Source organism: Maniola hyperantus, chromosome 14 (assembly GCF_902806685.2).
Source record: "Maniola hyperantus chromosome 14, iAphHyp1.2, whole genome shotgun sequence".
Taxonomy (NCBI): Eukaryota; Metazoa; Arthropoda; class Insecta; order Lepidoptera; family Nymphalidae; genus Maniola; species Maniola hyperantus.
Window position 1 is genome coordinate 3,720,059 of NC_048549.1, and position 15,541 is coordinate 3,735,599.

The 15,541-nt window shown below is 36.7% G+C and overlaps 1 protein-coding gene across 5 annotated transcripts in view; it reads left to right on the plus strand.

The window, feature by feature from the left end:
* The window catches only part of LOC117988249 (supervillin-like), a 256,319-nt gene that overhangs the window by 493 nt on the left and 240,285 nt on the right, over positions 1–15,541 (plus strand). The window contains exon 1 of one of the 5 annotated variants that reach the window (XM_034975365.2): positions 9,783–9,938. The exons of the other annotated variants lie outside the window; for them this stretch is intronic. The gene's annotated coding sequence lies outside the window, so the exon portion shown is untranslated. Of the gene's footprint in view, positions 1–9,782; positions 9,939–15,541 lie in introns of those variants that run through there. 5 annotated transcript variants of the gene reach the window in all.

The window sequence follows — 15,541 nt, forward strand, 5'->3', positions numbered from 1 at the left end:
AATGTATTCACACAACTTTAAATTAGGTAAGTCAATTACAATGTCTCTGATAAGTTATTGCTAGTACTTTAGGACACTTATGACTAAAATGAGTACCCAAATACAATTATTATTATTAGTATAGATACCTATCTACTTAATACTAGGAGTACTTACACTTGAATAATACTACTGTCTGGTGTTTATCAAAGACTGTAGTTTGAAAAAAAGATAATGCAAAGCAACATTAGATATTTACCTACTTTATGACAAACAAGAATTCTACAGAATTTGATTTTGGATTTGATGTTCTAGAATGTTTAGAAACGAAGATTGTTTAGATGAATGTACTTCAATGTGCTTATTAATTAGTGAGGAACTTATTAGTTTATTTGCAATAAAATGAGTTAATGAAAAGGAATACAATTTACTTATTCACTTACTACTACTACATCATTAATATTAAATACCTAGTTTAAAAAATAATGAATGTTAAGTAAGGACTTAAGTACAAAAGTATGAATCTACAATTCTTCCAAAAAATTACACATGTGGTCATTTGCGGTGCTAAAACCTTTAAAAAATAAAACAATACACATGCTGCCACAATTAGCGGAACACAAAAAAGGGGTAATACAAAATTTGTTTATAAACAAAAATAATAATTAAACATGAAACAACAATTAAATTACTTAATATGTTTTGACATTAATTTGCAACACCTTATCTAAAGTTTCATGAATAAAAAAACTAAATTAAACAAAATGCTTTTTAGATTTTGTAATGACAGACAAAAAAAATTTAAAAATTTAAGATTTTGTGATGGTTTACAATTAATTAAATGAATGTTTAATATAGAGTGTTTTACCTCCATGCTCTGATTATGGTTTCCATCTTTCTGGGCATGCTGCGTATGATGTTGTCAATGATTACTTGGGGCAACCTGTGCCATTCTTCAAGTGATGCGTTTCACAACTCGTCCAGATTGTTGGAAGGTGGCATTCTTGATTTGACACTCCTCTTTAGCAAGTCCCAAATATGTTCAATTGTAATCATATCCAGGGACTGTGCTGGTCTCTCCATCACAATTGGGTATTTTACTACTTTTGAATTTGATAAATATTATTTAGTTTATAATATCTAGTTTATAATAAAGTAATAAAAAAATTGGAGTCAAATACCCAATTACACCAACATGGTTTAGGTATGCCAGTCCTGAGCGAGCACTGTGAGCCCGAGTGCTCCTGCATTAGAATGAAGTTGTTGCCAAGAAAGGGGCAAATGGCACAAAATGTTCATCTAAAATCTCCCTGATATGCCGATCAGCAGTCAGATTTCCGCCTGTAGGTTGGTCTGATCTAAATATATAAAAGGAATGCCTGACTGACTGATCTATCAACGCACTGAAATTTGGCATGCAGATAGCTATTATGACGTAGGCATCCGCTAAGAAAGGACTTTTGAAAATTCAACCCCTAAGGGGGTGAAATGGGGGTTTGAAATTTGTACAGTCCACACATACGAAGTTGCAAGCATAAGCTAGTAAGAATATAATTTTTTAATTAATTAAGTAGGTACTTAAACTTACTTGAATTCTAAACATTCAAGTCATTTCACTGAGTATGTTCAGAGGTTAACATAATATATTGTAACAAATATAGCCTTGTGTAACAACATTTATGGAGGAGATAAATCTGGATCATCATCCTAATAGGGCAAGGAGTCTTGGACTATTTTTAGCATCTATTTTTAGCACCTATTCATAGTATCTTCCTGTACCAAAGTTGGTTGATGACATCCACACTATCTTATCTTTGATAAAGATTATTATAAAATTACTATTGTCTTGATAAAAATCTTAAGGATTAAATTACTTAGGAACCTATTTTTGTAACAGGAAATATAAATCATAAAACCTACTGTTGAAGGAAGTATTTAAATGTACTTAAGCAGGTACTTACCTGTATTGATGTAATGATCCATCATCATCATCATCATGATCAACCCATCGCTGGCTCACTACAGAGCACGGTTCTCCTCTCAGAGTGAGAAGGGTTTTGGCCATAGTCTACCACGCTGGCCATGTGCGGATTGGTAGACGTCCACACCTTTGAGAACATTATGGAGAACTCTCAGGCATGCAGGTTTACCGTTAAAGCAAGTGATATTTAATTACTTAAAACACACATAACTCCGAAAAGTTAGAGGTCCGTGCCCGGGATCAAATCCTCGACCTCCGATTAGAAGGCGGATGTCCTAACCATGATGTCCTACAAATGATCCATACTAAGTAATATTAAAAAGTCGGTCAAGTGCAAGTCAGACTCACACACAAAGGGTTCCATACGATCCTAAAAGGAAAAAGTGTTATAATTTTTTTTTTCATGGAGGTCAATTTGAAATTCTTATTATTGTTATGTTGTTATAGCAGCAATAAAGACACATTCTCTTCAAAATTTTAACTCTCTAGTCTCTACCTATTATGGTTCACGAGATACAAACCGCTGACAGACAGATGGACGAAAATGTTATTGTGTTACTCTATCATTACCTCTTAAAAACTCAAATGCTGTACAGTACTCGGCAGGAGATATTGTACATCGACCTTTAGAAAGAGATAGCGGTTTCTTAGCGCTTTCTCTTTCTAAAGGTCGATGTACAGTATTTCCTGCCTGGCTACAGTACCTACAGCTCTTGAGAAGAGTCTATCTAGAATTCTTATTACTTATTTAAGTTATTTTATTGAAATAATCAACAGTTATTTGTACTAGTTAGAGTTACATAGAGTAACCGACAAAGCTCTGGTTAGTTAAATAAATCAAAAACTATTTAGCATAAAAATAAATCAAAATCTGTTTTAGAATTTATGGGTAAAAGCCCTTCATATGATACCCTACATGGTCTAGTAATATTACTTTGAAAGTTGAAAATACTAATTATTTGTTCATGAACACATTTTAATTTTTTTTTCGTGATGTAACCACAAATTTGCGGTTTTCAAATTTTTTCCCCTTACGTGTGCTATTGTGCCTACCTACCTCCCAAATTTCATGATTCTAGGTCAACGGGAAGTACCCTCTAAGACAACAAAATGATCCTATAAGGGTTCCGGTTTTTTTTGACATACGGAACCCTAAAAATTAAATACCTACATATTCTTGTATGATAGTACAGAAGCCTTCGTGTTCGAGTGAGACTCGCACTTGACCGGTTTTTCACTAGTGTTAATAAGTGATTAATAACATACATGATTGCAACGGCGTGTGCAATCATCACTACAACTAACAGACCGCGAACAACCATAACTATATTTCTGTGCCAAGCGATAATTGCTGTTTCCGTTAAGTCTTAGTTTCTAAACTCATCAATGCTGTTCAAATTATATTTACTTACGTTAATTAATCTACCTATACCTAATTAAAAATAACTAGATGTAGCTTTATGTATTAAATCACAAAGTCTCTCTGCTTGTCAAATCTTTATGCCTTGGCAGTTGGAATTGGAGTGAACTTGCACCCTGAAGGTACTGTTTAGGTAAGGCACTTTTTTATTCAAATGATGAAGTTGGATGCAAAACTTAAATTAATAAATAATTACTCAAACATATTTTTTTCTATTTTAGTACTTAATGGTTTTGTGGATGAAAAATAATGAAAAACAACTTGAATTTAATTAAAACACACCTTAAAATATTTTTTACTTTTATTAAAAAATAGGTTTACATTTTACAGTTTCACATGCTAAAACTGAATTTATGTGCGCGTTGCACATTTAGGAAAATTAGTTTAATTATTGTAAGTACGATAGTACGGAACCCTTCGTGTGCGAGTCCAACTAGCACTTTATCGATTTTGTAACTTAAATGAGAAGGTAAGCAATTAGTACAGTAAAGTAAATGGTAAGACTAAGTAAAATGATGATGAAACAAATAAAATCGCTATCTATTGTTCTGTCTGTCTCTGTAGATTGTCCTCTACTTTTATAATTATCCTTTTTCTATAATATAAAAGGTCAAAAGTTATCAGACGGTCTGTCTGTCACAACCACTTTTAAGAAGCTTATCATTATAATCACTTGGACTACTTAAATATTTATTTTTAGATCTCTTGAGCGAGGTCTCAATTTATAATGTCTTTTGCTGTTAGGTTTTATTGTGGGCTTCTTATTGGGTGATAATATGATTATTATCATTTTAAGACTCGTATTACACTGATATTTTGTTCTTCTTTGTACCTATAGTACGCGACAGGTTGAAATGGCAATCGGGGAGGTAACGCCCCGCCCACCCACACAGCTTCGCGCTAACCCGGTGCGGGCGAGCGCGGGTGACGTGCGGATGCGTGTGTCCCCCGTCTCATACCCCGATTGTCATCTCAACTTGTCAATTGTCATTTCAGGATCAAACCGAGAGTTTCCTCACTCTATATCACTCTGGCAGAAGGTTTACGAGCTCTTGGACTATCAGCTGACACAAAAGTCACTTATAAACACTCAACAGAACCTAATTATTGTAATCATAGTAGAAAACGAAACGTTCCCGCGTCTGTAGCTTTCATTCTCCCGCAATCGCGCAGCAGGATCAAACCGAGAGTTTCCTCACACTATATCACTCTGGCAGAAGGTTTACGAGCTCTTGGACTATCAGCTGACACAAAAGTCATTTATAAACACTCAACAGAACCTAATTATTGTAATCATAGTAGAAAACAAAACGTTCCCGCGTCTGTTTCTCGCTATAAAGCGTAAAATGTATTGTTTCTGTAATTGCGGTACGAAAGTAGGGTACAAGGCCGCAATTTGTATTGCCACCGCGGAGACGGAAGCCAGAGACATGGAAACGAGTGCTTATAAATGTCGTACTCTGATTGTACAGACGAAACGTTTTGTAAAACGCCTAGTAAGTTTTCTATTGGACCAGTTCCAACAATTTCCGTGGCACTTTGTCCTTTGTCCTGCTTTATTGATATGGGGACAAATTGGTCCCATTTTTATAGGAACTCATGTAAAGAATACAGATTGAAACTGGAAAGGTCACGGTCACGGTCGGTCGTTTTGTTCTTTTTTGACTACGTCCGCGTGGTTTTAAGTTTTTTAAAGATCCCGTTGGAATTTTTCAAAATCCTTAGCCTCCTTGGGTATAGATCACAGACCACCACCTATAGACGCCTAATAGCCGGACACCGGCGATCGCCAAGCTTAGGCAGTTGCTTAGCATAAGTCAGCCCACGCCCGTTCGGTAAGTACCCTCATTCCGCACATCCGTCTTATTATGCGACTTTTGAGTCCACCAATCACAAAAAAGAATTCTCCCCTGTCCCCCGCCAACATTTTACGATTTTGTTTTCATGCAAAACCTTGTATATTTGTGTACTCTTGAAGTTGAATTTTGTGTGGTATAGATTATCGTTTCTTAACTAAATAATACTGATAAATAGGAAATATTATCTGCATAATGTCTAGCTAGTTTTCTATTGGCATAGTTCCAGAAAATTCAGCGACACTTTTATCCTGCTTTATTGATGTGGGGACAAATTGGTCCCATTTTTGATAGGAATCCATATAAGGAATACGGAATGGAACTGGAAAGATCACGGTCACGGACCATTGTTTTAAGTTATTGTTCTTTTGTTATTTCCATTTATAGCAATTACGTTTGTTAACTAATTTTGATTTATAGTCTTGTTTACAAACCTAGAAAGAGGTTTCGTCACTCATGCGATTAAACATTTAGGTATTTAATAACTAATTAGTTAATTACTGATTGAACTGGCTTGACCTTTAGTTCTAAATAGCGGACCCGCCCAGGCTTCGCTTGGGGGTGGAATTTCTGAATATCCTTTCATAATTTTATTCTAAGTATAGTATAAGTCTAGTCCGCGACTGGTTGAGCTGGAAATCGGGGTATGAGGCGGGGGGACGTCTCCCACACCTGCGCGTCACCCGCGCTCGCCCGCACCGGGTTAGCGTCAGAGCTGTGAGGGCGTGCGGGGCGTTCCCTCCCCGATTGCTATCTCGACCTGTCGCGTACTATAGGTACTTACGGTTTTATCAAGTTATTTATCGTTTGTTCGAGAAGAAAAAAAAAACGATAGACGTTGGAGTTCCAAAGTTCTAGAATGGCGATCTCGCGCCGGAAAACGCAGCGTTGGAAGACATCGAGGTGGACAACGATGTCAAACGAGTCGCAGAGAGGAGGCTTCAGGCTTCCGATACAAACTGAAAACTTGAATAAAGTACATTTAGAACTTCTGAGTTTTGCAGGTACTTCATTAAACTAATCAAACCCTTATAAGTCTCGCAAATTGCTATTGGCATGTCTCATCAACATCGAAATGACGTCATTTGACGTATATTTAAGTAAAAATATACCATCAGGTCGAAACTTCAGTCTAGTGCTGACGTCACTAAAATGGCGGCCACACGCTTTAGCAATTTGCGGGACTAATACAAATTCACTTTTAGCCAGCAGCTGTTAATGTTTCCTTTAAAAATGCAAATTGATAGCAAATACCTTCGGCGACTTCCTATGGTCGACGGAAAGTAAATTTAAACCAGCTAAAAGGTTGTTATTTCAATGGATTCTAGAGTCATTTAAATTTTTGATTTTGAACTTTAAAATGACCTCTGCCTTTCTCACATTCTTAGTTCGCGGTGCTTGTTTATACAGCGACTTAGAATAACTTATTTTCATTTGTAAACTACCTACTTAAGTTGTAAATGATTTTTGACTTTATTTGCTGCGCGAATGCGGTTGAATGACAGCTACAATGTCACGATCGCAATCACCTCTGATTGGTTGACGCTCGCTCACTATTGGCTCCGATGCATTGTTGCTACAAGAATAACACAAATTCAGCCAATCACAACAATTGAGATTGTAATAATGATTGATACAGGTTTTACGAAATCACCCTACCTATTAATCATTGGCCAGCGTGGTAGACTATGGCCTAAACCCTTCTCATTCTGGGGAGAGACACGTTCTCAGTAGTGAGCCGGCGATGGGTTGAGAATTGAGATGATGATATCATTAGGTCGATGGGTACTATTGCAATGATTCCTATGATCTATAAGTTTGCATCGCTTTCGGAATAACTGATTTCAGGGTGCTAAGGACTTAGTTTCTTTCAAGTCTGTCCTTGGTTCTGTAGTTGTCCTTCATTGTTCATTTACTTACTTATCAGGTAAACAATATACCATAACGTCGGTTACGCACTCATCCGATCCGAGTCCGTGAAAATACGTTCCATTTTGTTTTGTATGGTAGCTTAAAACATATCTCGTAGATATTTTTTATATCCGTATTTTCAGGAATTCGGATCGGATGAGGGCGTGATCGCTGTAACGTCAACAAGATAAATACGTCTCAAACCTCAGTCAAGTCTCAGATGACCCGCCTGCTCGTTTGCCCGCTATACCTATCTATTAAAAAAAAAAACTCAAAATATCCCAATTTTTTCATTGTTCAATTTCTGTGTGCTGGTATTGATTATTTACTTATTGACTAGCTTATGCTCGCGACTTCGTCCGCGTGGACTACACAATTTTCGAACCCCTATTTCACACTCTTAGGGGTGGATTTTCAAAAATCCTTTCTGAGTGAATGCCTGCGTCATAATAACTATCTGCATGCCAAATTTCAGCCTGATCCGTCCAATAGTTTGAGCTGTGCGTTGATAGATCAGTCAGTCAGTCAGTCAGTCATCTTTTCCTTTTATATATTTAGACTCTACAAGTCTATTCATAATTTTCTTATTTGGTGGCTTACTTCGCCTATATGCGGTGCATGTAGTAGTTATGCTACGTACTGCTATTCTTTTTCCGATTTCATATGTCCCGATTAACACTTAAGTGGGAATCGAATCAAGTCGGAATTCGTGACGATTTACCATAGCGAAATTGTTAAATTATGGTAATCGATTGGTGTCCAATGTTTTATGGTAGAGAATATGCCAAGCACACACTCACATACTTTCACCGTTTCTTGCCATAAATGTGACCTTAGCGAAGTTCCTCCATAACTTCTCACTTCCGGCCTTTGAAACAATCAATATGGTATCGTGATGTAATTATTATTGGAACCACAAAGGAAATAAGGTTAGCTTTAATTATATTCAGTCTACACGTTCACTGCATTTAAATTATGTACCTACTTACGTAATAGTTATTTAACTAATAACCAAAGTTCAAATGTGTAATCTTCTTACCTATGGCCTAGATACTGGATTTAGACGATAGAATACGTTAAGTAATATTTACTCAATTATCGAGTCTGAGGGTACTTAAAGGTCGAAGAAGATGAATGGCGCTTAAAACAAACTTTGACAGTGACTGTGTGATATAATTTTAATACATTTACGATTGGCTGACAATATACCGAAAACATAAAGAATGCATTGATCGCAATACAGTAAAAATAGGCATACAGTTTTGGTGAACATCCTGAATTTGTCATCATTTTCCACTATCTTGTAACTGGTCGAAAAATATCAATGTCTAGGAGTCTTTCTCCACTTAAATACTTAGAATAGCTTAAATACTTAATAGACTCAGTACAATCTTCTTCTTCTCTATAACATAAAAATGAATCACTTAATGTGTTGCTCATCGCAAATCTCGAGAACAGCTGAACCGATTTCGCTAATTCTTTTTTTATAATATTCCTTGAAGTACGAGAATGGTTTTTACGGAGAGAAAAATTTAAAAAATTTGAATCGACTGTTAGGCGGAACGAAGTTCGCCAGGGCAGCTAGCCGCTAGTAGTAAATAATAAGTTGTGTAACTTTCTGAGTCTTAGTAGGGAGGTACCTACTCTACAATATTATGAGCTAAATATAAAAACAAGACAATTTTGGCTTCATGTAATCCTTTTACCTTATGCCGTTGTATCCGTGAACACCCAAACCAATTAGCTTTGTGCTACGCTAGCAATTAATATATAAGTACTTAACTTAAGTACTTATATTATTTTATTAATAGGTTTTAGTCAGTACTAAATAAGAAACTTCGATTTTTTACTGTGTAGAGTTTTAAAATGTAGCGATTCATTATCATCATCATGATCAACCCATCGCCGGCTTACTACAGATCACGGCCGGGTCTCCTCTCAGAGTGAGAAGGGTTTTTGACCATAGTCTACCACGCTGGCCATGTGCGGCTGGTAGACTTCACACACCTTTGAGAACATTATGGAGAACTCTCAGGCGTGCAGGTTTCCTCACGATGTTTTCCTTCACCGTTAAAGCAAGTGATATTTAATTAATTAAAACGCACATAACTCCGAAAAGTTAGAGGTGCGTACCCGGATTGAACTCCCGACCTACGATTCGCAGGCGGACGTCCTAACCACTAGGCTATCACAGCGATTCATACCGGCCCCTAAATGGCGAAATTGTCTGTCTTTTTGGGTTCGAATTTTCGGCAAGTTGCATCTGCTGTTTTAAATTTTCTGTACCGTTGAGTACGATATGATACATATACATAATTGCATCGATGTTTTATTAAAACGCAATGGTTTCTGTTTTGTAGTTGGTACCTACAAAAGCTCAGGTAAAAGTACTTAGTTACCTACTGGACTTTAAAGATTGTAGATCTTAATCTCCCGATTGTAAGTTTAATCTTCCTGAGTTTCCTTAAGGAAAATGGCCATTCTGGAAAGAGAAAAAGCATGGACTTGAAGTTTTTTATCTGCAAAAGCATCTTTTTCTTCCGAGTCACCGGTGTCCAGAACAGAACCGGCTCTTGCGTGACGTGTTCCATGAGCGACTAATGTGCCGCTTCAAGCCAGTAACGCTCTTCACGCCGCGCGTACAGGTGCGTTCACTGTACTCTTGTGTGATCATACCACCCTGGTACTTTTTCGCGACAACCCATACATGGACTGTGTTGTGCTTTGTGTATGCGTGGATGCTAATTTCGGTTTTGGCATCGAATATTCTCGACTGCCTTGTCTTAAAAAGGTAAATCAATTTTTTCTTTACTTAAATTTTATATCTTGTATCAAAAATCGATGTTACTTATAGTTGTTGCAATAATACCGGTCGTAAACTCGCAACTTGGAAACACTTATCGCGTTTAACACCTTTTATGTTAAATCGGGAGAAAGTGGCAAAACAAACTTAATCGAGTTCAGAACAAGATATTTTATTGTGCTTGTTTGACTAACTTTCTTTGTCGTTAAAATGACCCTACAGATGGCTGTTGGCTCTCGCGTTTTTGGATTTTGCATATTAATTTCTTTTAAAAATGTAGATATAAGAACTATTAACGTCACGTTCTCGTAGGCTATGATAGATGGTGCCGTTATTAATATTAATCTAGGCATGACCTTAACGGTCATGAATATTAAATATGGCTTAAACGGACATGTCCCGGCACTTTAAATAGCCCGTGTCGACGAACTTGATTGCTGTTTAATGCTGCCGTTGTATAGATATTCGATTTTATTGACAATAACAATTAAGTATAGTGCGTTAACATGCTAATAACAATAACAATGTCTGGAATTTCCACTAAAATCTAAACAAAATACTTATCAAGGTTCAATTACTTAGCTGTTAAAAATTTGTTTAAATTTCAACCATCCTTAACACTAAAGACCCTAAGAGATCTATTTACGTTTAGTTGGAGGAAGATGGTGGTATCTCTTCATGTCTTAAAAATATGGTAATTGTAACTAAAGTTGGCAATGGATGTAGCTATAAAACTGCAAATTAAGAACTGATTGTTCGGCTATTTCCAACTGTCCGATTGACATGAAATTTTTGGATGACAATTGATCATATGATACCATTGAGTATCTGTGATAGTAATGGAGGTGGAGGGGGACATGTGAAATCTCTGATGGTGGTATAATAATATGGTAGGACAGTCGAATTTGGACTCATTTGTTTTATTTCATGAATACTTTTCAAAAAAATAGAATGACAAGAGTCTGATGAAGAGAAGATGAAAGGTGAGCACTAAAGCCCCTTTCTGGTCTAAAAACAAAAAAAAACACAAAAAAGTTAAATAATTTATTCAAAATAGGAAACATGTTACTCTTATTGATTGTCGGAATCGTTAGATTTGCAGTGGTGATAATTAATTACGTGAACTTAAAACTAAAGCTTTTCTAATTAGGTAATTACGTAATGAATTTAAGATTCCCTATTTCCCATTCGGAATTAACTCTCAAGGGGATGAAACGAGCTGTAAATGTTTATACTTACTGCAAACAAAGCTGTACCGCCAAGGGATTTAGGGTTTCCATTCGATGCTAAAGCCTAATCCCCTTAGGCCCCTAAGGCCCTCCTAATCTAAGATTAGGAGGACCTTAGAACTTGAAAAAAAACGATCAAGTGTGAGTCGAACTCGCACACAAAGGGGTCTTTCTCTTTACCATGGTGCAAGAAATAACACTATTTTATTTTATTATCATGGCTGTTATTTTAATATTTGCTGTTATAGCGGCAGTAGAAATACACATTCTGTGGAAATTTCAACTCTCTCTACCTATTACGATTCACGAGATACAGCCCCCTGACAGACAGACGGACGGACGGATGGACCGACGACGGACGGACGGTCAGCGGAGGCTTAGTAAAAGGGTCCTGTTGGCACCCTTCGGGTACGGAACCCTAAAAAACGTCTCCTCAAGTGTAATGAATCTCACTCTCTCTTTCTCTATGCGTCGTAGTCCTCATTGCTGATGGTCGTGACCCCTTTCCATTAGTCACATAAGGATTTTCTTGAGATGAAAATGCGATTATCTGTCAGTTCGTTTCATATAGGTACGATTCTGTGTACGATTACGAAGATTAATGAATATTCATCTTTAAAATAACCCCTAGATCTAGAATAATACTTTTCTGGAGTTAGCATGTCTTCTTTCGTCTATTTGGTTCTTCAACACTTTACCATCATATATTACGCATCTATCCATACTAATATTATAAATGTGAAAGTGTGTCTGTCTGTCTGCTATCTTTTCACGGCCCAAGAGTTTAACTGATTTTGATGAAATTTGGTACAGAGTTTAGCGTTCATCCGGGGAAGGACATAGGCTACTTTTTATCCCAGAAAATAAAAGAGTTCTCACGGGATTTTTAAAAAACCTAAATCCACGCGGGCGAAGTCGCGGGCATTATCTCGTTACCTATACATAATATATGCGTTCAATTGCGAACTTCCGATTAGTTTTATCCCTAACGAGTAACGATTTTCCCTATTTATAAATCAACCTTCTTTCAGAGTGAGACCAACTAAATTAGACGATTTCTTCCCCATATAACTACGTATCATAATATGTTATGTAGGTATTAGTCTTGTGGTTAAGACTGCGGTAACCTATTCAGTATTCGGTTTCGGAGTTCGATCTTGGGCATGCACCTTTAACTTTTAGAAGTTATATTATGTGTTACTAGCTGATGCCCGCGACTTCGTCCGCGTGGAATTAGGTTTTTTAAAATCCCGTGGTAACTCTTTGATTTTCCGGGATAAAAAGTAGCCTATGTCACTTTCCAGGTCTTTATCTATAGGTACCCATGCAAATAAACACGTCGATCCGTTGCTCCGTTGCGACGTAATTGAAGGACAAACCAACAAACAAACACACTTTCGCATTTATAATAAGGGTACTAATAAGCAATAATGTCCCATCATGTTTAGCGGTAGGTAAAGGAAAACATCGTGAGGAAACCTGCATGTCTGAGAGTTCTTTATGTTCTCAAAGGTGTGTGAAGTCTGCCAATCTGCATTCAGCGTGGCAGACTATGACCTAAACCTTTCTCTCACTGATAGACCTGTACTCAGTTGTGGGCTGGTGATGAGTTGATCATGATGATGATAATAGTTAAGTATAGCTACCTCTTTGAAATTTGTTTTTAAATGAGTCTTTATACTTTGTACGAAACCTTGCTTTCGTTATTAAATTACTTGTCGTTCCATATTTGTAAAAACTTGCGGTCAACCGTCCTTTATTATTTAACGGTGAATCATTCTAAACTGCGGTTATGATTCTATGTCAATTGTTATAATACACCCTTGCCTAGATCTACCGAAGGTTGGTGACTTGTGGTTTCATTTTGGTACCTTCGTCGCAAAGACAGTTCACGACAAGGGAACTTCTAACAAAACATCGAAGCTATGACGTCACTATAGCAGTGGTCAAATGTTAGTACATTTGATGCAGGTAGCCTTAAAGTAGCAATATTTTTCTATGATTTTAAATCACCATAGCCTAATATTTGACATATCGTCGATTCAGGATCAAACTCAGGGTTCCCTCACTCTCGTTCATTTTGGCAAACACCCGACAAGTATTACGATTTCCTAACTAATGATCAAGATACTTGTAAACATCCTTATCCATACTAATATTATAAATGCCATACTAATATTACAAACTAGCTGATGCCCGCGACTTCGTTCGCGTGGATTTAGGTTTTAAAATTCCCGTGGAAACTTTTTGATTTTCCGGGATAAAAAGTAGCCTATGTCACTCTCCAGGCCTTTAACTATACCCATGCAAATATCACGTCGATTCGTTGCTCCGCTGCGACGTGATTGAAGGACAAACTAACAAACAAACACACTTTCGCATTTATAATAAGGGTACTGATGTCATACTAATATTATAATTGCCAAATGTGTCTGTCAATTAGCTATTCACGGCCCATGCGTTTAATCGATTTTGACCAAATTTTGTAGAGAGGACTACATACTTTTTAGCCCGGAAAATCAAAGAGTTTAATTATATTCAAGCAAAGTTAGTCAGGCATAATCAACTGTAAGTATAAAACAAATTACAACGAATAACTACAGTAATTAGGTAAGCCAGGATGGTTAAAATAAGACTATCCTTCACCGATTCATAAAATGTAAGGGAAAAAATAGAAATCAACGAATTTGTATTCTGCTGGGTGACGTAATTCACCAAGTTAACCCAACCCTTCCTAGCCGAAACTCATATCTATGCGTAGGTTTCTAAAATAAAACTATTGACGCAACAGGATCTTTTGCAATCACAAATGTTGTAAGTAGGTAGGTACATAGTTGCAAAGATAAAAAAAATTACATTCATGAAATCATTAATCATAATATACCTTCCCAACATAATTATTATACTGCGAATAACACCAATAAAACGTGTTAAGCCAGGATAATTAATGATCTAATCTCGCATTTGACTGTAAAAAGTGTAGTGATTACTGAACTATGGGCAGCGTTAATAAGCTGTTCTCTACAATATTTAATATTTCGTAACAACTACTAAAGTATATTTCATAAATGACAAACTGTCAATCCGTGTCTATGCTTAGGCTATGATTAGATTTCGTGTGTGAAATGATAACGAAATGCTTGGTAATATTAAAGGTCTGTACGCACCTAAGCTGCGCTGCGCGTCACTGCACGTCGCGGCACAGAGCGTCAAAATATTATTTCTATCACTTTGGAAAGGCAGATGTACATTACTTTCTGCCGCGTACTGTATGTCTCACTCCGTCTGACAATGGGACTGATGTCCAATAATTTGGCCGTTATTTATTTAAATAACGTCACTGAGAAGGAAAAAGCATTAAAATACAGTTCCGCGAAGATCGATCAAAAGGTAAAGCATACGTTTAAAGCATTAAATTCTTCTTATAAAGAGAATATTGCCACAGTCGATAAAATCCGGTCCGACGTACTTTTATTTACGTGATATACGACGCACTGCGCTTATTACGCCAGTAAAGGCGTGTTCAAGATGAAACCAATATAGATTTTGAGGATGACACCACAAATATGACGAAAGAAGACGCCCACTGAGAATACCTACTTTTATGGATAATTTTGAAATCTCAGACTAAGAATCAAACTTTGACTTGGCATAAAAATAATTATACGTTGTTAGAGCAAGCTAGGTGTATAGAAAAGCTCTGAAGAGTGATATAGACAAAAAACCTTTTTTTGCCTTTGTCATAGTTTAGCTTTTTTTGTTGGGCACAGTTATCATCTGTGCCCAACAAACCTCTGTGATAGTAATTTATTGCGAGGTTTTATTTAGTTTTCTGGTTTTTTAGGGTTCCGTACCTCAAAAGAAAAAACGGAACCCCTATAGGATCACTTTGTTGTCCGTCTGTCTGTCTGTCAAGAAACTTACAGGGTACTTCCCGTTGACCTAGAATCATGAAATTTGGCAGGTAGGTAGATCTTATAGCTGACATTTGGGGAAAAATCTGAAAACCGCGAATTTAGGGTTAGATCACACAAAAAAAAATTAAATTGTGGTCATGAACTAATAATTCGTATTTTCAACTTTCGAAGTGAGTGACTATATCAAGTGGGGTATCATATGAAAGGTCTTTACCTGTACATTCTAAAACAGATTTATTTTTATTTTTATGCATCATACTTTTTGAATTATCGTGCAAAATGTCGAAAAAATACGACTGTAGTACGGAACCCTCATTGCGCGACCCTGACTCGCACTTGGCCGGTTTTTTTAAATTCAGTATTGAAGGTGTGTAGAAGCCATTTATGGTGCATTGTTGAGTGATCGGCTGTAAAAGTTGTAGCGAACCCAAATTATGAAACATAA